The sequence below is a fragment of the Jaculus jaculus genome, chromosome 4 (genome assembly GCF_020740685.1).
Source record: "Jaculus jaculus isolate mJacJac1 chromosome 4, mJacJac1.mat.Y.cur, whole genome shotgun sequence".
In the NCBI taxonomy this organism is placed as follows: Eukaryota; Metazoa; Chordata; class Mammalia; order Rodentia; family Dipodidae; genus Jaculus; species Jaculus jaculus.
In genome coordinates, this window is record NC_059105.1 from 97,592,608 (window position 1) to 97,619,709 (window position 27,102).

The window sequence follows — 27,102 nt, forward strand, 5'->3', positions numbered from 1 at the left end:
TCATAATGTGGCTGAGGCTGCCTCCTTCCTAGATACTGCTGCTCCCTCCTTCTCTGCACTCCTGGCCCCAAGCAAGTCATCTTCCAGTCCTGGGTGCCCATCCCTGTTTTTGGTGACCCTGCTCTGGTCACTCTGCTGCTTCTATTGCTGGGGTCTCCTTGTACCTCAAGGTGATGTCCCACAGGAAGAAGCATCCGACAGACCAGGCAAGCACCAGAACAGAACTTTGAGCCCAGCACTGAGAGGTGTAGAAGGGCAGTGACAGGGAGAGTGCATGTGGGTTGTCCCTTCAGGAGATGAGTAGTTCAGGGACTGTGATGTCTGTCACCAGCCAGGCCTGCTGGCCCTGCTTCCTGTGGGGCTTCAGTTGTTCCATGAAGTCACAGATCTCTCACATGGCCACACCACCCACGTTCACAAAGAAGGCCAGCCAGCAGCAGGAGCAGGTAATATTCTGGGGGTGGGGTGTGCATCCACAATATGATGTGTTCAGCTCTGCCAATAGGAAAACCAGAATGATGCCACACACGGCTAGCCAGAGGTGCAGGCTGGAGGCGGGCTCCCACAAAAAGCAGACCCAGCTGTAGGGTGTGAACTGGAAGCAATCCTCTTTGTCTTGTATGTTGGAATATACCAGAGGCCCTGCCACTTGTATGTCTTCAGGGAAAGCCATTCCAGGGTCTTCATGCCACAGTAGATGCCAAGCCCATTGTGGATAAGCACAGCGATTATCCAGTGGTCCCACCAACATTCACGGAAGTTGCGCAGCTGGTGCTCTAGGCTGTACTCCAGGAACTCGAACATTACGCTAATGATCATGCACATCCACCAGTCATGGATCTTGAAGTATGCAGGAACAAAGCCATGGAGCTTGTCCCAGACGTTATGGAAGGGATCAGTCTTGTTGTCTGCATCGTAGATGAGGCAGTTTCCCCCGTAGTCTCTCTGCGGCAATGGGTCTCTCAACCTGGGGTCGACATACTTCAGAAACTGCCAGCCATCCTGGACAGCCTTTCTCAGTGTTGTAAGCTGTGTCCTGAGGCATTTCTTCCAAAGAGAATCATGTAGCCCAGTGCACAGATGAGGATGAACAAGAGCACAGTTAATGTGTGGGCATGCCCTTCAGTCGTAGACCTGGGACTCCGAGCACCCTGGCTGCCCTGCCCCTCCTCATGACCGTGGGCAGTGGGCAGGGGTCACCGTGGAGTGCGGCAAGGGCAATTATTAAAAAAAAAGAAAAGAAAAGAAATCTGCCATATGACCCAGTAATTCCTCTCCTGGGCATTTAACCTAAAGGCTCTACTCTTTACTTCAAAGACACTTGCTTAACCATGTTTATATCTGCTTTATTCACAATAGCTAAGGATTGGAATCAACCCAGAAGAAGATGTGGTACACATGCACAATGGAATTCTACTCATCAGTTAAGAAAACTGAAATAATGAAATTTGTAGGAAAATGGACAGACTTGGAGCAGATAATATTAAACCAACTCACACAAGCATCAAAAGACAAATACGCATGTTCTCCCTGAAATGTGGTTCCTTACCTGGAACAGCCTGAGTGGCAGGCATACTTGAAAGGCAACTGGAGGAATAAGATAATGGGGGAAAGGGACTAAGAGGGTGGAGTGAGATAAAAGCCAAAATGAATTGATATCATAGGAACCTTCATCTTGGATAGCAGACTAAAAGATATAACCCTAAATGGAAGCATGGAGGGACTGTCTGTTAAGGGCTCTGGAGAGAGTGAGATGAAGTCTAACCTTAAAACAATTGGCACTGGCTTATAACTCCCAGTCTGAGAAAGTGGTTATACCCCACATTGAGCTATTGGTCAGAGAGACCTATGAGGTCTGCAAAACAGGACAGGCTTCTGTCAGAGCACTTTGTTACTTACTTGGGATAAAAAGGTAAGATCCTATTTCTGAAGCCACCACATGTTGCCAACACAGAACATCGATCAAGTGATCATGCTAGAATTGGGGAGGAAGCCAGTTCCCTGATGGCTAGCTCTTGTAGTTCTGGAAAGCACTACAGGAGCTACTGGGCAAAAATGGCCACCAACTTTTTGAGCAAGCAGGGAACCGTGCTATATGAAACCAACCAGCCAGAAAAGATGTACACACCTGTGCAATAGTGGTACCAAGCCTAGGTGGGTAACCAGTGGCCCTCTGATTGGCTAACAGACCTGCTCAGTGGGAAGGAACTCACAGCTGGTAATATGATCCAAGTCTGAATCCTATAGGGATGAGAGTAATGGACTTCAGTGAGAAGCTCCTGCCAGCCTTTGACCAAAAGAGAGGCTACATCCATCAAAATCTCTCTTAATTAACTATGCTTATCCCCTTTAACTTACGCTGCTCTCACTCTTCATTGGAAAATCTGTTTTTCTTTTACAGAAGGCAGTGAAAACTGGGGGCAACCAAAATGCATTAACATGACAAGAAAAGATGGCTAAATCCCTATAAGGAGATAACCATCTGTCATGCACAGTAGCAAGGATCCAGGTGAAACCACACAGGATTTAGCAAGTTAAGTAAGAATGCTGCTCTCAAGGGGAGCCTAACAACCTGGGCCAGGGAGATGGTGATAGGCACTGAGAATACTCAAAATGTATCAAAGCAAAATCCAGAAGTTGATGAGGGCCTAGCACTAAACTAGACTTATAATAAACCTGCCAAGGCTCAGTAAAAATTGTGGAACAGGTGACTGAAAGGTTGTAAGATCCACAGAGTGGGAAGAAGTATCCAGAGGCATTACCCCTACCTCCACACACAGACACAGACATACACCCTCAACAATGACTGACCTCTGCTCTCACAACTTATAACCCAAAACCCCATGGTGAATACCAGTAACCCACTGAGGCGGGCCCTCAGTGGAATGAGGGCAGGGATGAAGAGAATGGTACCAACTCATGATTTGTCCATACAAAGTTTTTACTTAATTATAAAATTCTCTCTCTCTCTCGTATACAAAGTGTAAAAGAAAATAGGCAGTTTTTATTATCACTTATCTTGCAGTATACAGGAAATTCAGGTAAGTAGATAGAACTAATGGGAGAGTGATAGCACATGGCAAGTGTTACAAATGTGTGGACTGCTAGGTAGACAAAGATGATCATGTAGCTTCATCTAGATTATGGCCCAAGGAGGTTTTCAGAGGGAGTATCACATCATAATCATTTTAAATGAGGCTCAGTTAGGTAGATAAAAGTGGTACAGGGGCCCAGACAGAGGATGACAACAGAATGATTCAAGTAGAAGCAACATACATAAGATAGACCATAATGCATTTGGGAGCCTCATTTACTAAAGAACAAAGAAGCATGGATTCCATAAATCAGGGTACTGAAGATGCGAAGGGAGCTGGGGCAGAATAAGCAGGTCCTTCCTTGTACCTGAAAGAATCTGGGCAGTGACTCTAATCAGGTGATCTGACAGTAGTGTGTGGATGAATCCATGTATGTAGGGTGGACGGGTGGTGTGCCTAGGAAGGTACAATCAGTGAGTAGCTCAGATGAGAGTCTCTGGTATGCATAATCACCATGGAAAAATTCCTTTAAAGAAAGTCAGATTATAAGAGGCTGATACACTATCTATCTATCTGAGAATATTAACTACCTGAGAAACATGTCTAGAAAATTGAGAGTTAGCTTATAGAAAGAAGTAGAATTCAGAGACTAAATTATTGTGCATAAAATAAGTTCAGGGAAAAAAGAAAGAAGAAATAAACAATGTTCTGTTTTCCTGAATTTTAAAAAGACCTGCTGGCATTTTGAAAATGAGAATCCATTTGGATTATCTGACCTGTGATAAGACTTCAATGGTGTTTTAGTATCATGCACTACTTTACTGACTCCACAAAAGGGAATTACAGTTAATTGGATTAGGTTGGTTTTCACATGCTGATTGCAAGAAAAGGAAGTATAGAAGTGTAACTACTGCTACCAGGTCATATCTATCATCAACCATGGGATTTGCTTTTCTACTTACCAATAAGATTAATTTCTTCCTTACAACCTTCCAATTTGAAGTCATTTTAATTATAGAGTTTAGAAAATTTAAAGGGAAAGGCAAACCTACTTTCAACATATTATTAATAATTGACCTCATTTTTATTCATCTTTATGATGAAGGGAAAAATAAATTGATGGTTTATTTATTGTTACAAAATTTTTACTTACTTAAGATCCTTTAGCAATCTTTCTCCAATCTCAATTTAATTAAAATACTTTTTACTGGATTTCTGTAAAGAGCTAAACCCAGAGTTACTTCTGGGGATTCATAAGTACATGCTGATTCCAGTGAACTTAATATCTAGAAGTGGGTTTAGGCCCACAAACCCCAGTATCATTTTAACCTAAGTGGAGTGAATATTAAAGAAAATAATAGCTAAGTGTTTCTGAGGCATATGTTTAATTCATTTTATCCCATAGGCATGCACATTATAAGTACTATTATTATTTCATTTTTATGATGAAAAAAATGTAAATCCAAAGATTAAGCAACTTGTCCAAATTCATTCAGTGATTTAGGGGTAAAGTTTAGGCAGAGTGGCTTGATCTGTGCTATTGGCTGAGTGTCCCTTTCAGAAATCATATGGCAATTTAATTGTAGTTCAAATATGATAAAGAGTTGAGCTGGGCCTGGGGAGATGGCTTAATGGTTAAGACATTTGCCCTGCAAAGCCTAGTGAATAGGATTTGATCTCCTAGTACCCACATAAAGCCATATGCACAAATTGGCCCATGTATCTGGAGTTCCACTGTAGCAGCTGGAGGCCCTTATGCCATGCCCATTTTCTCTCTGTGTCTGTCTGTCTGTCTGTCTATCTATTTATCTATCTATCTATCTATCTATCTATCTATCTATCTATCTATCTATCATCTATCTATCTATCTATATGATGGGCTGTTAAAGAGGTGGTTAAGCTCTGAGGGTACCATTCTCATTGGTAGGAATACTTCCATTATACAAGGAAATACTTGCTCACTCCATTTTTCTCTCTCCTTGCTCTCTAGATTCCATATGATGATATAACACAAAGGCATTTGCCAGATGTCAGCACCTTAATATAGACTTCCCAGCCTTCAATGTCCTGAGCGAATAAATTTGCATGTGTTCAAATTCTTCTAGTCTCTAGTATCCTGTTGTAATAGTATGAATGGACTAAGACAATTTGAACCACTCATTATTCATTCTGCTACCAAGCAGTGTGGGTCTTCTGACATTGCTATCAGATGAAACAGTTCCTAAGCAAGCCAACCAATATGTCACAGGATTTTGATGGACTGAAGTGAAGAAGAATAAACTAAAGCAGTGTTTATCTCATGTGGTCCAGGACCAGTTATGTCAACATCTCCTAAGACATCATTTGAATATGTTACAAAGTTGTACATCAACCCTACTGAATCTGGAGTCTTTGGGCCACAGTAGTGGGCTCTGATGGAACAAGTTTTCTAGGAGATTCTGATGCATGATAAAGCCTCAGAACCACTGATCCAGAAAAAGAAATGAAATGGTAATTGGCTAGTACAAAGGTAGATTATGAAATGCAATGACAATATCAGTGAAAAATCTCACCTGTCATGATAGGAGAGTAAGTATATTCTTTTAGGTATCAGAGAACAATCAAAACATTGGGGAAATAATGTTACCCAGACTATATTTTATGGTGATAAGTCTCTTTAAAATAGAATGCTTCAGCTGAGAAGTGAGAAGACAGAGTATGCACCATGAAGGCCTGATTAGGTAGATTTATAGACACGTACAGAGGAGGTTGACAGTGTGAGGCCTTACAAGTGTGAGTTGGAATGAAGGAGAGGAGCAAATAGAACACTGTTGTTTATAGGGCCAGGATGCTGTTTTACTCATGATCTTATGCAGGATACTTGGAAAAGATTAGCTACAATTTTAATTTTATCACTTAGACAATGATGCCAGGAATAATGAGCTTGGTTTAGAGAAATTCCTGTCACTATCATGTGGCAATGTCAAATAGACATTTGGCAATCGTAGTCTAAAACTTAAGGGATAAAGATTGGATGGAGAAATTTGAGAATTAGCATGGCTTAATAATAACTATAGTAATAATGATAACAAAAACTAACAATAACCATTGTTTGCCACTTACTGTGTTTGGTACTTTAAATGCACAAATATATTTAGTGTCTATAGACACAAAGCAAGATACTTCTTGTATGAACAGTTCAGAATTACCAGCAAGTGACTTCTCCAAATTTCTAGCGGAAGTGCCACAGCTCAGTTTTTTAACACTGTTCTGTCTCATTTCCAAACTATTTTGCAAAGCTGCCTAAGCCAATTATGGATAAAAACCATTACATGGAAGCATATAAAGTAAGAAAAGAAAAGATGTCAAATTCATGTCCTGGAAACGAGAATTCTCTACCTAGGTTTATAAGCAAACAGCTCTAGATCATAATATAAGAAACATCCAGCAACCTGGATTCCCGCATTAGTAACATGCATGCTCAGTATCTGAATACACAACAAGTCTGCTTGACACAATTAAGTCCTCCATGGACTTGTCCTTGTCGGAGTAGCATTAGCTTTAATGACACTGAACAAATCACACACTGTGATTCAGGTGCTCTGTGCTCAAGAATTGCTAATTCAAGTTCTTGGACATGTTGTAATGAAGAACATATAATCTGGCATAAATTTTATGGAACACAGCACACCTAAAGTTGAAAGGTATGACAAATTTGGGCTGCTGTCTCCCAGGCCCAATAGTTGTATCTGGATGATCCAATTGATAAAGTAAGTTTGCTATCAGATTGAAAACTGGTTGGTCAAAAAGAGATAAAACCACCAGATATACAAACTTTTGCCTTAGTCCAACATGTGTAGGAAGGCCTTACTCAACTCTGAATCTTGATTAAAGGCATAAAATTATCTTAAGAACATGATGTTTTAATTTTCTGAAAATCTAGGTTACAGTTTCTTTAATGAACAGAGCTATTTTTAAGTAGCAGAACAGCCATACGTTAAATTTGAATGTGTGATAAGGCATGAATAAACCTTCATGGTATGTATCATGTACAGATTGTATTTAATCAGTGAGCATACCTTTGACATATATTTTGCAGAACAAATCATTCATTCATTCATCCATGGGCTTTGCCTCTCGGCCATAGTCTTGAACCTGCCTGCTCTTACCCTGAGAGAATATCTAACTATTCCCATTAAACTTGCTATCCCTAAGAAAGGATTAAGCTTGTAATTATCTGTTGGTTTTGGTTCACTCCTTTTTATTTGTTTGTTTTATTTTTAATATTTTATTTTATTCATTTATTTGCAAGCAGAGAGAGACAGAGAGAGGAGGGGAGAGAAAGAGTGAAAGAATGAGTGCCCTAGGGTCTCTAGCCCCTGCAAATGAACTCCAGATGCTTGTACCCCTTTATGCATCTGGCTTTAAGTGGGTACTGGGGAATTGAGTCAGGGTTGTTACATTTTGCAGGTGAGTGCCTTATCTACTGAGCCATCTCTCCAGCCATTAGTTCATTCTTTATCTACACTATTTTATATTATCCTACTATTTCTTTTTTTCTTGTTTCACTTTTAAAAATTGAGGGAGAGAGAAAAAAAGAAAGAGAGGAAGAAGATGCTGAAATGAACTTCAGACACATACACTACTCTCTGGGTCTGGCTTTATGTAGGTCCTGAGGAATCAAAATCAGGCCATCCGACTTGCCTTTAACTGCTCAGCCATCTATCTAGCCCTTTCCTGTTTTACTTTTATCTTTGATAGTCCAGTTGTATTTACTTAGGTACTTGGATGGGTGACGCACTTCTTAAAGCCCAAAGGAAGCTTCTACATCACCAACATCCTGCTTAGACAATCTACTGTTCCTTTAACTTGACTTTCCATAAATAAGTGCATTTGTTGCTTATGGCATTAAACTGTGAAATAAGCATTAGCAGTCATGGCATTTTTGTACTTTCACTTGATGGTGATGGTTCTGCTGGCACCTGTTATTGGCCTCATCTTGCTGGGAGGATTTCTGTAAGGGGATCAGAATGATAAGGTGCAGTCAGTTCAGATTCTGAGTACTGAACAGGACAGTAAAGATCAGAGAATAGTGGGAAAAATAGGAAGAAAACAGGAATTCTTAACAATCCAAACTAATATCAGGGTAAACATAGTCCAGTTGTCAAGAGTGATATTTCAAGATTTAAAACCACATAACTAGGGTTTGAATTTTGTGGAATATTTCAGGGTAATTGTGGGAGGTACAAAAGTCTTTTGAGTGAGGTCATCCCTAATATCGTTAATCCCATAAAGAAGCACATGTACATGCATTTATTTCAATGTGTAATTATTGACATCAACACAGCTGCTCTGTATGTTAAAGGAATGTTAAACTCACAAAAGCATGGAAATTCCTTACTTAGAGTGCCTTCTCCATTCTTAACATGCCTTGTTGTGCCCAGATGCCACATGTATTTCTGTATCAGTAAAAAGGTTGTTGTACAAAAGCAAAAAGGTGATAAAAAATTAACTGGAGAGAAAATGGAGCCAGTGGAGTTGTCCTATTCTTAAATTTCATTATGCGCTAATCTCCATAATGTCTAGGCAAAACAAAACAAATTACAAATTAAAGAAAAGATAATTTGAGTTGTGGATTTCTGCATTTGGGGGCAGGAAAGTTACACATGTAAAGATACACAAGACACATACAGCCAAAACAGAACATTGAAACTGTGTAGCTTATGTGAAACTCAAAATAAATAGAGATTTACACTTCTTTTTAGATCCAGAAATACATGAAAAGTTGCAAGGCAGCCCACAACAAAGCAATTGACAAGAAAGATAGCATCTGCTTTTTGTCTATTCAAGCTGAAGTTTTTCATTCTAAATGCAAGCCATGCTTCTCAAGTCAACATAATTAACTCGTGACAATCCTGAAACATCATAATATAAGATACAGATGGAAATTCAAAGCTTTAAAAATGTCAGCTCACTGCATCAGGATTATCACTTTTTTTAAAGTGAACAAAACACAATGCTAATTAAAACAGGTGTTTTTTATTTCAAATCCCTTAGCATGTTATGAAATTTCAACCAAGGTTATTTATTTATTAGTCTGCTGTGAAACATATACCTTAGGAAAAAAAAAAGAGGAGCTATGAAAACAAGAAAGTAAAAAGATAAAAAAGAATGGCACTCAGCCCTGCTTTCTGACACAATAGAGGACTAGTCATTCAATTAGTTAGTCATTTCCCTGTGACTACTTGACAGAATCTACTAATTGTTAATCTTCCACTAACTATTGCTTTACATAATTAATTATATTCAAATACAAACAACAAAGACATGTGGGCTGGTTGCCCTTTTGAGAATCCTCCCTCCCCTGCAAACTGGTTCTGCTTACTGACAATATTTTTACTATGAAAAGATATTAACCTCACAGGACAGAACGCATAAAAATCATCATTGGCATGCTCTGTTTTTTGCCTTGGAGCTTGAACCTCTGTCTGCAAGGGCCCCGCCCCACAAAGGATGAAACAACCTCAGCAGAAAACCCTTTAGCTACTGACTGCCTGACACAAATCCCTCCTTGAAACAATTCCTAACAGTTCACATCCTGTGAGTTGGGATCTTTCATATTAATTTATAAAATAGAGAGAAACTGGTCCAGAGGTCAAGCATCATTCATCATTAGTTGAAGTGACATTTTCAACCCTTCATACTGCAGCTGCTGAGAGGGGAGGGGAAAGGTATTCTTTAGGAGAAAACAACAAGGCAGAGAGTACAATCCTCGCTCTATCTGAAGAAGAGAATACAAGGTGCCTCCCTGTCAGCATGATAATATGCTTAAAGTCGGTGATGTCATTCTTCCCTAACCTCAGAGTCACTCAGCACTTGTGGCTGCATTCTTCCACTTAGGAGTTCTGCTGGAGATCAGAACTAACCATTTTAGATGTAAATGAAGGCCTTCAGTCAGTGGGGCGGAGAACATAGCTATGTGGGCAGAAGTGGTGATTTATATCCGAATCCTATCTTGTTTTTGAGAGATTGCAACTTGTTAACAAGGCTTCCCTTGTTCTCCTGGCATCCTCCAGGCATTGAAAAAATAAAAAAAAATCTGGGAAGCTGAGTATGATCACTTTTGAAACTGCAAAATAGCATTCCATGACTTTACAGCAAATGTACTGGCCAAGTTAGGAGGACCTTTGCCGTTCCCAAATGAAAGATCTCTCTCTTTTTCCTTTGTGGGATTCCTTCTCTTTTCTGAAGCATAAAGGTCAGGACAGGAAATGGGAGCAATTAAAATGAAAAAGCAGTCAGAAAAAATAAATCATATACTTGTTATTTAAATGACCAATAATTCACAAAATTTTTGATAATTCATGGATGTTTGCAAGATTATAAGCCATGTCTAGGTCTAAATTATTAGGATTCTCTGCTTTAGGAAGCAAAGTTTCTCCAGCAAGTAGTACAAATCCAAAAGTAAGTAACATAACATACAAGCAGGAGGGAAGTGGGATCAGGATGCTTCTGCTATGTAAGCTACTTTGGTCTGTCTTTGAGGTCTCATCTTATATTCCATATTACCTCAGACTATAGAATTTTTGCTAATTGTCTTGCCAAAATTAGAGCAGTGATTGAACGTATCTGTAGCAGTGGTTTAGGATGACTGAGAAAACTATTTGCCAAATTTTGCTTCAATTAAAATTAAGATGGCACTTAACTGGAGAGAGGAGTGATTTTAAGAAATCCTTCAGATAATTTATATAGTTATGAATTATGTATATAGTTATAATTCTGTTGAATTATCTAAAAATTAATACCATTAAGTATTTTCACCTGTAACAACTTTCCAAATATTATTTAACCTTCTTATCTACTGTGTTTGTCCAGATCATACTATTCAGAGAGGCAAGGGGAGTGAACAACCGTGTGCGATTGAGGTAGGTTAGACCATGAGTCCGTTGGCTTTGCACACATGTGGTCAGAGCGTGTAGTGGTCCAAGTTGTGGACTTAACCCCAAGGAAAGTATACACTTATTACATCAAAAACATATGGGATTTCTGGCACTGAAAGTTTCTTTACAAAATAAGCTTTTAGTTTGGATGCATATGTCTCATACATAAACTGAAAAAAAGAAAGGTTGTCTACATACAATGGTTCAAATAAGAATTGTCATAAATTGTTGATGTCTTCCATCTCACTTTTAATTTCTCTGGTATGGGCTGAGTACATGAGTGCACACAAAGAGCAAAGTGGGGTATCAAAGTGTTAAGGAGGGACTGGTAAGGGAGCTCAGTGAGTGAAATATTTGTTTCACATGCATGAGGACCTGAGTTTATCCTTAGTACCCACATAAAAAATGCTGGTTGTGGAAACATAGGCCTGTATTCTCAGCACTGTTGAAGCAGAGACAGAAGGATCCCCCAGATCTCTTTTGGTCTCTGGCTAGCCAGATTAGTGTAATTAATGAGCTCCTGGCAAATGAGAGTTCTTGTCTCAAAAAGAGGTGAATGTATTTCTGAGGATAACTAACACCAGAAGTTTTCTTCTGGTCTTCATATGCCCCCACATACCCATATATCCATATGTACACGTACACACACACACACACACACACACACACACACACACAGAGAGAGAGAGAGAGAGAGAATTAGTTATATGTTTTAAGAAATTGTACTGAGCTATGAAACAAAGCAAATAAAATAAAATAATAGATGATATTGAGATCGTGGATCACAGATAAAAAACACACACTATTTCATTGAATAATACAATAAAATGGGAAAAACTTAGTAGATATCTCCTATATTTTACAGCACACCAAATAAAAGGTTGATACAATAACTACACTTATACTAAAAATAAGATAGTCAATATTTAAACTAATATTTTGAGACAAATATTCCTTTTGTTATGTTACTGATAACCCATTTTTCATGTGTAAACTTTAGTTATGTAAAACTATGAAGAATCAAGGATGAAAATATTATGAAGCCACTTCAAATTCAAAACACAAGTGTATGGACAGCTTTTAAAGTTGGTATTTGTTGGCTCCTTGTGGCTCGTAAATTCCATATTCTTAACCTGGAAGTCAAATATTCTCTAAATAGTGGTAGTGTTTCTCGGCATAACCATTAGGTTGAGTTTGTTCTAGCTAACAGTCCTGTTTCCGACCCAAGTTCTGACACTGTGTCATGAGGTGCTATGTCTCTTGCTGCTACTTCTTCCAGGGAACATGACATGCTAATCATGTACAGTAGGGTATAACATGCATGTACACCTTATCAGGAGGAACAATATTCTGAAGCCTCATCTGCAAGGATTTCTTAGGGAGCCTCCTAGAGGCTACCAAAATGTCACACTTTTCTGTGCAAGGGCAGATCATGTCTAAGGTTATTTTGTAAAACACTGTTGATTGAGTTTGAATTTTGAAAGTACAGGATGTCTTACTGAGATAATGTAGGCACTTGGTAAACACTGGAAAGCTGAGACAGAATCCAGAGAAGAGATTGACAGGAACTTTGGTGGCTTTTCGGCTTGTAGAACAGTATTTGTGAACACACATGCCCATATTAGTACACTCAATTTGCTACTAGTTACTACCAAGGGTCTACGATGAAATTAGAAATTTGTAATCTTGTATTTTCATATGAATTTTCAAAGAAAGGCACATAAGCCAGAGAAACCTCTAGACCCAAAAGCTTTGGTTCCTCCAAGTGCCAGCATAACCCTGTGCAGCTGAGGCTTTCTGTGGCTGTCTACCCTTAAATGCTAAATCTTGTAAGCGATGCAACTGCTACTTTCAGAAATTATTTTGTAGTCTAATGGATCTCATTGTCAGGAAATGGGTTTTTGATAGTCAGCCAAAATCAAGATTTCCAGAAACAAGTTTTATTTGCACATTTCCCTCCTTTAATATTTATGGCTAACGCTGATATTTCACTTATGGGCTTCTTTTTTAAAGCTTCAAGTAGGCAGATGAGACAAAGAAGCAGAAGAGTTCATTCTTTTGTATTTACGTTAGAGTGTCTGATTCTTCTTTGTGTAAGTGAAGTTGATTGCTAACATGGATGAGTGCTTGTCCACTGAGAACACCATCAGTCTGTATGAGGAGAAGCAACACAGGTAGGTGGGGGTACCTGAAGTGTGTCTTGTGAGAACTGTTTCTGGAAGTTCACCAAATCACCCAAATCTGTAAGAAGACCACTTCAGTTTCGGCAGCTTTAAGATTCTGTGTGTGGCCATTAGTCATTGGTAACTGGGGAGTTTTTACAGCCTTTCAAATCTTAGAGTCCTTTCAATCATTAGATGCCTTAAAGGGACAGAAGGGCTTAAAATGTGCTCCCAATATCCCTAGTTGAAAAAGATACATAGACTGAGGGGAAAAGTCAAACAACAATACAAAAAGCATTAATGCAAAGAACAGTGGGGTCTCTCCCTAATTTGACTTTCTCTACAGGTGGCCTGCAGCTGTGTCCAAACAGGTTACCCCATTGCCTTCCCATGAGCCCCACAACAAAGTACTATCTGTATTCACAAGAATACATTTAGTGGCATAGACACATTCAAGCCTAAAAATAAGAAAAAAGCATTTTTCCTGCATAGCCCGAGGTAACTTTGTGCCCCAGCAGAAGACAGTAGCACTCTTGTCTCCCTGACTGTGCCTGAACATAAAGGCATCAGAAACCTGCTTCACATGACTCAAGGAGGCCCAGGGCCAGCAAGGAGGCGATTCATTCTATCTGCATCCATGTGAGTGCATACAGCAGCCACACAGGCAAAATCAATAAGGAATATTCTGTTTTCAATTGAGTGCAAGGTAAGCTATACACATAGATCTCTGAGATTGGTATAACTATTTTAAACAAGTACTTTGTCATGTTGGGCAACATGATGGTGAAACTGGCAAAAAAAAAAAAAAAATAGAGAGCGTATGCCTATTTGGTTAGCCTAACCAATAAAATATTCAGAGACCTTCCTTAATCTAAGAGGAGGTACCCATCCTATCTAGGTGGTTATTTGCTGGTGATGTAACAAAGAGAAACCAACAAAACTGTTTGCATAGCTTGAGTAAGACTTCTGAAACTGATTTCTCATTAATTTCTAACATATATAAGTTCTACTGAAATGTTTCTGGTAGCATTTTCTTCTTTACTTAACATTCACATATCAGAAAGCATGTGCTCAAGAATTTTCCTCCTTCCTTCCTTCCTTCCTTCCTTCCTTCCTTCCTTCCTTCCTTCCTTCCTTCCTTCCTTCCTTCCTCTCTCTCTCTCTCTCTCTCTTTCTTTCTCTCTTTCTTTCTTCCCTCCTCCTCTCCTCCCTATTTTCTCTCTCATGCATGCATGTATTTTGCTTCTTTCATGGACTCTCTCTACCCTTCCCTTATTCACTGGGCTTATTTGGACTCATTCAATAGGGAGGTATGCTTCCTCCTTGAACTCTGGCACATGGGCTTCCCAGGCTGCCATCTTTGATGGAACATAATTGTACTTTCTTTCTCAGGACCAGGAAGGCCAGCTCTGAGATAAATTTAATGATACTGACCTAAGAAGTGTGAATCACAACTTGTCTATTAAGTCAAGTTCTGACAAATAGTTTTACTGGTTCAATTGGAGCCCTCACTCCAGAACTGTCTTGTTTTAAAACGTTATGATGGCCCTAGCTTATCTGTCCAGTTAGAAATCCATCCAATCCCAATCCTTTTTTTTTTTTTGCAATGTGGACACAACAAGCATTAGCAAAACTTTTCTCTACTTTGGATATCCAGATGGTTCCAATTTATTTTCTTATTTCTTTTTAAACCTCCACCTATATTACTTTATAAAGATATATTATTTAAGAATACCTAATAATCATATACTTTTGCTGATGCATGCCAAAAATGACTAGCTGGTTTGTCCTTTGAATTCAATCAAAGGAAAAGAAGAATGGATTTAATAATGATTAGTAAATGCCTTTCTTTCTTATGTTATATGAGAAAAACTTGAAATATTTCTTTTTGAAATGTTAAGGTAAATAATCCAGTAGTCAATGGTCAGCATTAAGTGAAAGCACATAATGGGCTGTGGTGAGATCAGCAAGTCATCCCCATAAAACAGTGTAAGGAATTAAACACCTACAGGAAAGAAGTAAACCCAAGTTGAGGCAGATAATAGTTTTCTTATTTAAGTGAAACATAGCTTTTAAGAACTAGAAAAGAAAACTTTGTATTATATTCTACAAATTTTAAGCACCAGATGAAGTAAAATATACTCAGCTATATTCTTATTCTCATGAGTTCAATATGCTTATTTTAATTTTTTTCATGTTCAGAAGTGAACTAAGGCCTCAAATATACTAGGCAGAGATCTACTTTTGAGTTATATCTCCAGCCCTTATGATCTAAGATGAAGAACAAAAGTATGTTGAGGGATTGGTGCAATTCTCTGTGCTCTCCATCAGGAGTTATTCATTTATTTATTTTCATTCACATGTCTATGTCATATGTATGTATATGGGCACATTTGTGTGTTGCAAATGCAAATTCATATGTGTGTGTACATGTGTGTGGAAGGCAGAGGTCAACATTGGGTGTCTTTCTCAACATCTCTTCACTCTAGCTTAGTCTGACCTGAAATTAACTATGTGGTCTCAGGGTGGCCTTGAACTTTCAGTGACCCTCCTACCTCTTCCTCCCTCTCAGTACCACCATGCCATGGAGATGAGAGAAAGAGAGAGAGAATTGGTATACTAGGTCCTCAAGTTGCTGCAAATGAACCATAGACACATGCACCACTTTTTGCATCTGGCTTTACATGGGTACTGGTGAATCAAACTCAGGTTGTTAGGTTTTATGGGCAAGTGCCTTAACTGCTGAGCCCTCTCTCCAGCCCTCTACCTTATTTTTTGAGACAGAATCACTCACTCAACCAAGACTTAACTGGCCAGCTATCATCAAGCCCTTGAGATTCTCCCGCCTTTGCTTCCCCAAAACTAGAATTATAGATAAAGGTTATGGCCTTTATGTGGATCCCAAGGATCCAAACACAGGTCTTTCTGCTTGCTCAGGTTTTAAGTGAGCAAGACTTATGAGCAAGCAGAGTCTTGTCTCTTGGGAGTGACCCTATGTCATTTACTTAATTAGTAAGGAATAATCATTGTAAAGGCTACAAATATAAGCTTCTGCAGAGAAACAGAATTTGCCATATTTATTTATCACCTTACCTTTACTTGTTATACTTGGTGAGTTTTTTAAAATGTTTACCATTGTTATTATTATTATTATTATTTTGGGGGGCATTGAGGTAGCATTTCACTCTAGTCCAGGCTGACCTGGAATTCACTATATAGTCTCAGGGTGGCCTTGAACTCACAGTGATCCTCCTACCTCTGCCTCCCAAGTACTGGAATTAAAGGAGTGCACCACTGCGCCTGGCTAACACTTGATGAGTTTTAATGGCTAAAAGGATTATTAGGCACTGGAAATATCTGATATATGAAGGCATACTGAGCTCATAGGATATGAGCATTATAGTGAGGATATGCCTAGCTTCTTCTTGTAAGAAATTTAAGGAAAATGAAGATTTTTAAGAGCAAGCACTATAAGCTATTATAAAACATAAACTTTTGGGAAAAAAAAAACCCTATGTAGATACCACCACATTAAAAAACAAAGGTTAAGATATAAAGAGAAATTGAATTATTTTTAGAGGTTAAGTCAGATAATTTGTTGAGGTTTCTTCAAACTCAAGAGTTCTATTATTCTAGGCTATGAAGACCTGTCTATGGACTTACATAGTTATTAATATTGTTCAAACAAACTTTGAGAAGTATTGTTCTGGCAAAATGTGGGCAAACCATTGCCTAAGGACCAAATATGGGTATCTATCTATCTATCTATGTAATCTATTTATATCTAATTTTTATTATATATATATAATATATATTATATATATGTGTGTGCGTATATATATATATATATATATGTATACACACACACACACAGAAATATAAATATATAAACATTTTTTTAAAAATAGGCCATATTTTAAGTGTGACAGATTTCAAGGTATGCCATTCATATAGCTGACATACTTTAAAATGTTTAATTACATTCATTTAATTTTAAAATATATTGTAGGGCTGGAGAGATGACTTAGTGGTTAAGGTGCTTGCCTGGAAAGCCAAAGGACTTCTGTTCAATTCCCCATGACCCACATTGGCCAGATGCACAAGGTGGCACATGCCTTTGGAGTTTGTTTGCAGTGGCTGGAGGACCTGGCATGCCCATTCTCTCTCTCTTTCTCTCTGCCTCTTTCTTTCTCTCAAATAAATAAATAAATAAATATATTTAAAAAGTATATTGTACTAAAAGGAATAGAATACAATGAAATGTGAATATACATTTATTCATATAAATCTTTTGTTCAATAACAGCTGCTCATTCAGCAAAATAATGTAAATTACTATCATAGTCATTATATGCAAGAAATTTAAAGTCTAGTATTTCTGATATTATTTAATCTATTTATAGGAGTCTAAATTCCTTCAAGGCAGTGGGCACTCTGTGGCAGTGAAATGAAATGAAGACTGTGAAAAGCAGTGGAAGAACTTCTTCAAGTGATAGTCATGATTGGAATGCTAGCAGAGGTGTTTAATAAATATTTGCTGGATGAATTAAAATGTTGGCTGTGTTCTGAATTATGATATTCAGAGTCTGCTAACAGAATACCATGCTGATAAAACATCTGATCTGAATATGAAGGCCTACTGAGTTACATGGGATGTGAATACTTCCCTGGTTATGCAATGCTTGGAATTCCAAGTGGGAGTTTCACTTACGGAAGAAATACAGTATGTGGCCCTGTGACTAAAAGATAATGGGAACTATTGAAGATGGAGAGTTTTCCACTTGGTCCTGGGAATGGAATCAAAATCTAAGTTTAACTTGGTGATATTTAAAAATGCATAACATGCAAAAGTCTGTAATCATTCTGTTTCTCAGCTAGTGAAAATAGAAGTCTACAGCATGGTATGTGTCAATTTTGAAAATATAGCCAAATCAGGCCGACAGGGAAAATTTTAAGTAAATAACTTCATCCATGAGTTTAGTACCATTCATGACTCTATGCCAAATTCACTTCAAGTTCCCTTCCTCAACTACTTTTCTAACATGTGTTAGCAGCTAGCTATTAACTATGTGAGGTATGGATGAGGACAGCCATGGGATTACTCTTATGGTGATGCTGCAGAGAGCTTTTGGAATCCCATACTATGTGACATGAACAACTTCAATCAGAAATAATTGTTAATAAATACACCAGATAAATAGAATTTAAATAAATGAAAATAAGAAAAAACACTTGAGGGCTGGAGAGATGGCTTAGTGGTCAGGCGCTTGCCTGGTTCAAGACTCAATTCCCCAGGAACCATGTAAGAAAGATGCACAAGATGGCATAAGCAAGCATCTAGAGTTCCTTTGCAGTGCTGGAGGCCCTGGTGTGCCCATTCTCTATCTATCTGCCTCTTTTTCTCTCTGTCTGTCACTCTCAAAATAAATACATAAAAATAAACACTTTTTTTTATAAAAACCACTTGTATTCTAAGCCAATAATTTAGCCATTTAAAACTCATGAGGCAGATAAACAACAAAGTAAAACTGCAACAAAAATAATAAGATAAAGATAATTCATGTTACCAAGAACAATGGGAAGGAGTCAAAATATGTAAGACTGGAAATATATAATGGATTCTGAATGCACAAACATATTAGACTTTTGATTTTCAATGGGAAGTATTTTTATGAGGCATATTTTTCTAGTTTTGCTAGTGACAGATTTACTTCTTCAATCTATGTGTTTCTGGTCAATAACTTAATGTATTTTGGTTGTAAGAATGTTTTCCCTCCATAACTGTGAAACTTTCAAGTGGCTCATGCTTAACTTTATTTGAAGCATTAATAGGAATCTGCAAATGTGGAATCTTTGCTGGTAGCAAAGATAAATGTCTGTGATTATTAAAATGTTTTATTCTTCCAGGTGGAAGTGTCCACATGCTTGGCATCATATAAGTGGACAAATAAGTGATCAATCCACGGGTTGCACATTTTTTCTTATACAGTGTGCTTCTATTTGCTATTCAAATTTTGCTTTTAAGGAAGTACAATGACTTTATTTGTTTAAGATTTTCCAGGTCCCTTCACAACTTTTGGCAGCGTGTTTCTCCTCTCCCCTCCTTTCTTCTCTCCTCTCCTGTCCTTTCAACTGTCCTGTATAGTTACTAGGATTTCTGTTTAACAAGCAAGTTTCTTCCCTCCCATCCTTCCCTTTCCCTCTCTTCTATCTTTTTTTCCTTCCCTCCCTTCCTTTTCTTTTCCTTCTCCTCTTTCTCTCTTTTCTCCCCCTTCCTCCCTCCCTCTCTTTTTTTCTTTCTCTATTTTTTTCCTTTCTTTCTCCCTCTTTTTCTTTCTTTCTCTCTCTCTCTCTCTTTCTTTCTTTCTTTCTTTCTTTCTTTCTTTCTTTCTTTCTTTCTTTCTTTCTTTCTTTCTTTCAACAGGATTTCACCATGTAGCACAGACTCGTCTTGAATTTATAATCCTCGGTCTCAGCCTTCCTAGTGGTAGAATTATAGATGGATATCACCACGCATAGCAAGTTGTACATGCACTTTATATCCTGGGGATAAAAAGGGAAAACCTCTTTTTTTTTTTTTTTTTGGTTTTTCGAGGTAGGGTCTCACTCTGGCTCAGGCTGACCTGGAATTCACTATGTAGTCTCAGGGTGGCCTCGAACTCTCGGCAATCCTCCTACCTCTGCCTCCCGAGTGCTGGGATTAAAGGTGTGCGCTACCATGCCCGGCTGGAAAACTTCTTTTATTTTAAAGGATGAACTGCTTAAAAAAGACAAGCTCTGGTATGGCTGATGTTATTATGTGGCTCCTGTTCAAAACCAGCTTTTCATATCTTTTCTAAAAGGCATCTTTCTTAAAAAAAACTTTTTTATTGACAACTTCCATAAATATAAACAAAGTACAATAATCATAATTCCCTCCCACTACTTTCCCTTTCCCCCTCCCAAGTCCCTCCTCTTTTTTCCAACTACTCTTTTATTTTGATGTCATCACTTTTTTCTTCATATTATGCACGTCTGGTATAGGTAGTGTCACCCACTGTGAAGTCACTTTCTGTCTGTATAACAGTATTGTAAGCACTCCTCTCTGTTCTTTGGCTCTTACGCTCTGCCTCCTATGCTGTGTTCGTCCCTGTAAGTCTTGGAGGGTGTGATAGAGATGTTTCCTTTAGCGCCAAACACTCCACTGTCACTTTTCAGCACTTTGGTGAGTCCTTAAGCCACCTTTCTTATCTGGTAAGCACCCACGTAGCTAACACAAGTGCATTGGAATTCTAACATGCATTTGTCAGTGCAATCTAAGGACTTTACATCCCTCTAGAAATACTGAAAACCTTGGAAATTTTAACTCTGAGCACTCTCTTAAGCACTTTTATATTGATTTTAGCAAAGATTTGGTAGGTAGATTATATTTTGCTTCATAAACTATGGCTTTTGTAGTTCTAGGCAGATTTTATTTTTTGTTTGTTTTTTCCACTACTTTCAATGTTCTTCATTAGCCTTTTCTTCTTGCACTGCCGATTTTACTTAACCTGCTATAATGTAACTGATTCCTGAACTATGTCCTTGTAATATCTACTGTGGTCTCAATGTTTCTTCAAAAACTCATGTGTTACAAACTTAATCACTATTTCAAAGTGTTGAGAAATAGAACTTCTTTTGGAAGTGTTTAGTCCATGATATCATCCTTTTAAATGGATTGTACTGCTGTTATTTTGGAAATGGTTCAATTGTCTTGTTTGCCCTCTGCCATGTGGGGATGAAGCAGGAAGCTTCATCAGATGTCAGTGCTTCCACCTTGGACTTCTCACCTCCCCAATGTGGGAAGAACTAATTTTCTGTTCTTTATAAATTCATTGTCCAATTTTAGCATTTTATTACAGTGGCACAAATGGACAAGGACAGTTTCTTCTTAAATGAGTCTGCTGATATTTAACTTTCAGATTTCTTCACTTAAAAATATTATTAAATACAGATCTTAAAAAATAGAGCCATATTAGTTTGAATTTTATTTTCTCATACAAGCCATTCTTATTTAGACAGCAAATGTGTTTCTTCTCATTTTTCTGTGCCACTTTTAAAGCTATTTCTTCACTTACATTTAAATATAATGAAGCTAAAGTTCTCTCTCTCTCTCTCTCTCTCACTTCCCCTCTCTCCCTGACCCATTCACCTAATGTTTATTCCTATAAAGTGAGTAGCTGACTAACATCTGAGTATTTGCTGCACTGAGTAGTTCTCATGATTGATCTCCTATTTTCTTCCAGGAAAGTCATGGCAGGGGTTAAACAAACTGTGTTAAGCGTTGGTCACAGTACATAAAGAAAGCAAGTTGGAACTGAGGCAGAGCTTCCTTTACAATACCCACCCAGCAATGTATGTCCTTTTGTCCAATAGAAGCACGACTGCTGTGGTGGAACCCACTGCTCTCTGGATTTAAGATCTACTCTACAAGAGGAAATTCAAGCCTAGTAATGAAAGCCAGGTAAAATCCAATGGTTGAGGACAACCTACTGTGCTAAACAGAAATGTTGTCAAATTTCTCCTTGTAATTTATCTTTATTCCCATAGATCAGTTATTATACTCTCAGGGCTGGTCAGAGAATTCTTTTTTTTATTTTTGTTTTCCTGCAATGGGATATGATGAATACAGAGATTCATAACATGTCAAGTATTGAAAATAAGTGATGAGTGTTCATTCCTACATAGCAAATATACATCATCCCTTCCAGGGTTCAGGGCACATTGTAGAAGATTGGAAGGACAGAATTTAAGATCTGAAGGATGAGGAGGAGTGCTGTGTAAGTCTGTCATCTGGACATGGAAATGATGAACTCACAGCAGTGGTGAGTAACTGCACACACAGCCCTGCACATGATGAGGTTATTAAAAATTATGTTGTGGATAGCAGAAGAGCTGGGGTGGTCACTCTCCCCCCCTGAGAAACTAATGACAGTTAATGGTAGCTGAAGGTAGAAATGTCACTCTCTTCTGTGGCATAGCCACTGGTAAGTAATAATAATAATAATAAGGGGTACAGTGGATCTTACAGCAATAAGGGAGGGTAATGTAGAGTATATATGATCAAATGCAATATGTTTCAAAAATAATTTTAAAAACTAAGATATCAGTTAATAATTATTGGTGAGGATTTCACAGTTGGAGAATTCCATTTATAAAGACAAACGGATACCTCTAACATGATTAAGAATTATTTAAAACATTCCTGGAATTTTGGAAATATTTTGAAGACCTTTTTCATAGTAAGTAGATACATAAGAAAACATTCTGTCTTAAATATGAATAAATTGCTAGCTAGTGCAACCTCATTTTTTTTTTTTTTTGGACAATAAGGGAAGAATATTCTAAACACCAACAATGATTTTGAAAACAAATATCAACTTGTACTTTACAAATTTCATATACACACATGTGTACATTACTTATTTCCAAATGTTATCAGTTTATTTTAGGCAAATTGGGTAGCTTAAGAAATGCTAGGCTCCCTTTAAAATAATTTTTATGAATTTCAAACTAATTTTAAATGATTAACATGTAGAGTGATACCGATATAGGAATATGGGGTGTCTTTGAGAGTAACAAAGCTCTTTATAGCTATTGAGGTAAGGGCTTTTACCTAAAAAGTGAGGGTGCTGGATGCTCTTCAATACACAAACTTCTACTGAGTTGGAGGCTCCAGGTTCTTATCTAATGAATTCGATGGATCAAATCCACAAACGACAGAGGATGAGGCTTGGAAAGATTTTTCTCACAGAGCTTAATAGAATGAAGAAGTCAGAGTTCCTTACAGAAGGAGGGATCCCTAGCAAAGGGTATTTTAGGAAAGAAAATAAAATACAAAGTTCTTGTAGTAGACGATGTCAGGTTCGCTGAGATGAACTTCCAAACCAGGCACCGTTTTAGAGCAAAGATATTTATTGAAATTGATAGATCCAGGGGAAGTTCCATAATGTAGAAGAAGTTGGACCCCTCTTAAAGGACCAGGCAGAGAGAAAAAGCCAAAAGCCAAAAGCAAAACCACACAGCACACTTAGATTGGATTGTCAAATCCACCTCCGCACCTTAGGGCTGGACCACCCAGTGACACTTCCTCCAGCCAGGTGGCTGGAAATCCAAGAAGTTTTAATAGACTCTTGAATCTATTGGGGGGCATTTATTCAAACCACTACAGCTCCCAATTTGGGCAGAGTCCCAAACTGGCAATCTGCATAGAAATTTGAATGGAGGTATCTTACCATCTTAGGGATGTAAATCAGGCATTCAGTTGGGGTGAGCGCCACTGGTTAAGCTTAGAAGACCTTGATTGGTTGGTGAGTACTGGATGAAGGGGAATGAACTTGTCAGTTCAGTTCCCATGCCAGGTATCATGTCTGCTTTCCAAAAAAAATGAACTCCTTTAGGGAAAAATGATAATAAAAATCCTGACCTTCCCTTATGGGTTCAAGAACATTTACCACTTGTATCCAAGAAAAAACAACAACAACAAAAAACCCCAGTTTGCTTTGGAGGCCATGCTATCCCAAACTGTCTAGCCAATTTCTGTCTTCCTTTACTCATCAGTATCACACCTTCTCATTTCAGTAATATTTAAAAAAAAAAAAAAAAAAAGACCATGAAGTACACCTCTCAGCAAGCACTCAGTTTTGAAGCTAAGATGCCCCCTTTTCAATTGCATGATTATGTTCTGATTTTCTCAGGTTATTATGATATTCATTGAAACTTTTCAGATTCTTTGATCAGCAAGAATTAAAACCTCTTGGTTGTTTCTAATTTAATTAGCAAGTTTTACTTATCCATAACCATTGACAAACCGAGTTGAAAACCTATGACCTGATGCAACATGGTACAGAGCTCTCTTCATAGTTCCTCATCTGAGGGGGATTTTATTGTGACATAATTTAAAACATAGCATCGTAGTAAAGTTGCAGTTCCATCCAATGGCTGCATTTTAACTTCTAGTATGAGATGGATGCCTCATAATCTTAGAGAGGAGAGCCAATAGTGCCTTCTCCTACAGTACAAAGCAAGGGCTGTTTCAGAAAAAAAAAAAAAAAAAAACTTGTGTGAATTGTCTGTTCCAGAGAATCAAAATGGTACCCTTACTTTAAAAATACTTCCTTATATAAAAGTAATATCTGAAAATTTCAAGTTACTTAGTAATCTCAGTTTGAATTTATATTCCCCTGGAAAAGACAATACTTCAAAAGCTCTTTATAGTCTCAGTGTTTTTCAGTTTCAGCTATTCTTCTGCAGTAGGTTTTAGAAGAGAAAAAGAGATAAATATATGGAAAAGGGGTATCCCAGAATTTAGGGGAAGGTACAATCAAGAAAGGATTAATAGGCAAAGTATTGAAGCACAATTCTCTTTCATCACAATGTCATCCAGGGGTGCCCCAGCATTTCCACAAATGAATATTCATTCATTTCACACAAGTTAAATTCTTTCCTTAGACTGGCTTTAATTGGGAATGTATCGTGTTGCGGGCAATACTATGCACACTGAACAAGTTATATTTTCTGTTGTATAAATCCTAGCCAATGGAAGAGATAAAAACTGGTAACCACCACATATACTGACAACTGTATTAGATAAGACAAGTTCTACATGGGTATTAATTAAATTAGAAAGACTATCTATAAACAAATTTTAGAGTTATTTTTATATAAAAATGGAAATTATACTTATTTCATACAGTACATTTTAGATCCAGTCAACCATGGATGTCTTGATTTTACTAGTTCTAGAAAGGGCCAAAAATCTGGTGCTGGTAAAGTTGAAACTAGTTTAATATCTGGTCAACTCAGCTGCCCTGACAGCATTTGATTTGCTGAATGTCAAATCTGTTCACTCTGGAATTTAATGGGTTTTAATAAGGTTGGATATGGGATAAATCTAAATAATGCTTGAATAAGTATTTACCAATTTGCTTTTTACATTTTGCTTGAATGGAAGGCATTTATGTCTCTGAATACAGATTTGCATCATGGGCATGAAGGCAGCAGCCCTGTTTGCTTTATAGATTATAATATGTCTTGACACAATCCAGGGAATTGGAAGATACAGTTCACACTCCATCATTTGCCTACACTGTGTGTCTTTTCTGAAAACTGAACAATTTAAGCAGGGGGTGATTATAGATGTTAACTTTGACACTGCTAACATTTGTCACCTTGTGTCATAACCTTAACATGATTTAAGCATATTTGTGTAAGAGCTTCCTGATTGTTCAAAGTACAACCTAGAATTCTGAATGTGCAAGCTTCTGTCACATTTGCTCCATGAGCAATCAACACATCAGATTTTCCTTGAGAGGTAAATATTATGTGTCATGTTCCATAGGGGAAAACGTTAAGAACTGCTACTATGTGGTCTTTGATAATTTTCCTTCCTATATTTCCTTTGTTTTAGAGGTTACTTACATCAGAAACAAAATAGGCTGTGAATTTCTCTTTGTCCTTCATCAATCAAAGCTGATCAATTACAAGACCAGCAAAACTGGATCACAACTCCAAGCTACATGGTCATATTATGCTCATATTATTACTAAAAGCCACATCTATATTCCAAACTGGGATACTATAACCCCTTTGTCATTTTCCAATAAAAAGACCATACCAAATAGGCCAGCACACCGTAATTAGCAGCTGGCAGAGAAAGCTGTAAATCTGTATGAGTTCTGAACGATTTGGTTACATTGTTGCTTTGTTGACAAATGATGCTGTACATGTTAATGTTCCTGAAATGTCCCCATTGCACCTGACGTGCCAATAAATGCCAGCCAGCTGTATGAATTATGGAAATAAGATTTTTGTTTATGAAGGTATCCTAGACATTTATTTTACTGCATTCCTCTCGACAGATTTAATGTCTGGAGTTACATTGAGAAGATATTTGCTACCTGACATAATGGATAATGGAAACTTTAAAGGCTCCCTTTCCCTCTTTCTAATGATGAGATTAATACATCTACACACACACACTTTAGCATTACCTTCTGACTTCATAATTTGCTCTTAGTTTGAAAACATTATAGATTCCTGCTGAAGAATTAGGCAATGCATCAGTTTCCAATTAAGAGTATTAGATGTTGAATATTTAGAATTATAACTTTATAATTTTTATTTTCATTATAATAATCCCTTTAGTGTGTGTATGAATAGCACACAAATGCTTTGTATGGATTATTTTATTGTGTATTTGTTGGTTTAAAAGAGCTTCTCTTCTGGATCTTTCTTTTATATATTCCAAGAGTTCTTAAGAACTCAGTAAATAGTTTTATCTCAATATACTTTAAAATAATACATGGATAAATAGCCCATAGACTGTCTCTTATAGCTCAGTGCTCCATTTAAAACCTTTGTTGAGAGATTTAATTAATTCATATTATTAAGGAGCTCTCATAGTAGATAAAAATTACCTGATCTTATAATCATTAAATTGCCACTAGTTCTGAATCTTATAACAATAAAATAAATTTGATCATTCACAGGTTAAATCCTTTTCATTTAGAACTAGAATGAAATTTATAATTCCTTTATATGAAATGACAATCTTCTCAAACTTAATCTGTAAAATATTTGTGAAGGAGTCTCACTATTATTTTTGAATTATCCTAATTTACTTATCCCAGGTCAAAGAAAGACTAGAATTTATGATTTGAGCACTTTAACCACAATTTTGCTTTAGCCTCAATGCTAAAATGGATGGCATCAATACCCAATCCCCTGATAAAGTAAGTGGCCAATAAGCATTGGATTTTGCACACTAAAGTCCAAGTGATTTATCATATCAAGTGGCTTGTGTTTTAAGAAAAAGAACAAAAGTAGAAGTTAATTTGCCCTCTGTGAGTGTCTATGTCATTTTTACCTGGATTCAAGTGTTAATGTTTCTTTCCCTCCCCACCTCAGACCTCAGACCTGGGAGATCTCCATCCTATCTAATGGATCAGGCAGCAGTAAGGGGGAAAAT

At 37.5% G+C, this 27,102-nt stretch overlaps 1 protein-coding gene and 1 pseudogene across 2 annotated transcripts in view; both read right to left on the reverse strand.

Moving 5' to 3' along the window:
• Positions 1 to 25,860, reverse strand: LOC123460087 (annotated as a pseudogene).
• Positions 1 to 27,102, reverse strand: part of Arhgap15 (Rho GTPase activating protein 15) — a 671,175-nt gene that overhangs the window by 158,063 nt on the left and 486,010 nt on the right. The gene's annotated exons all lie outside the window — the stretch shown is intronic.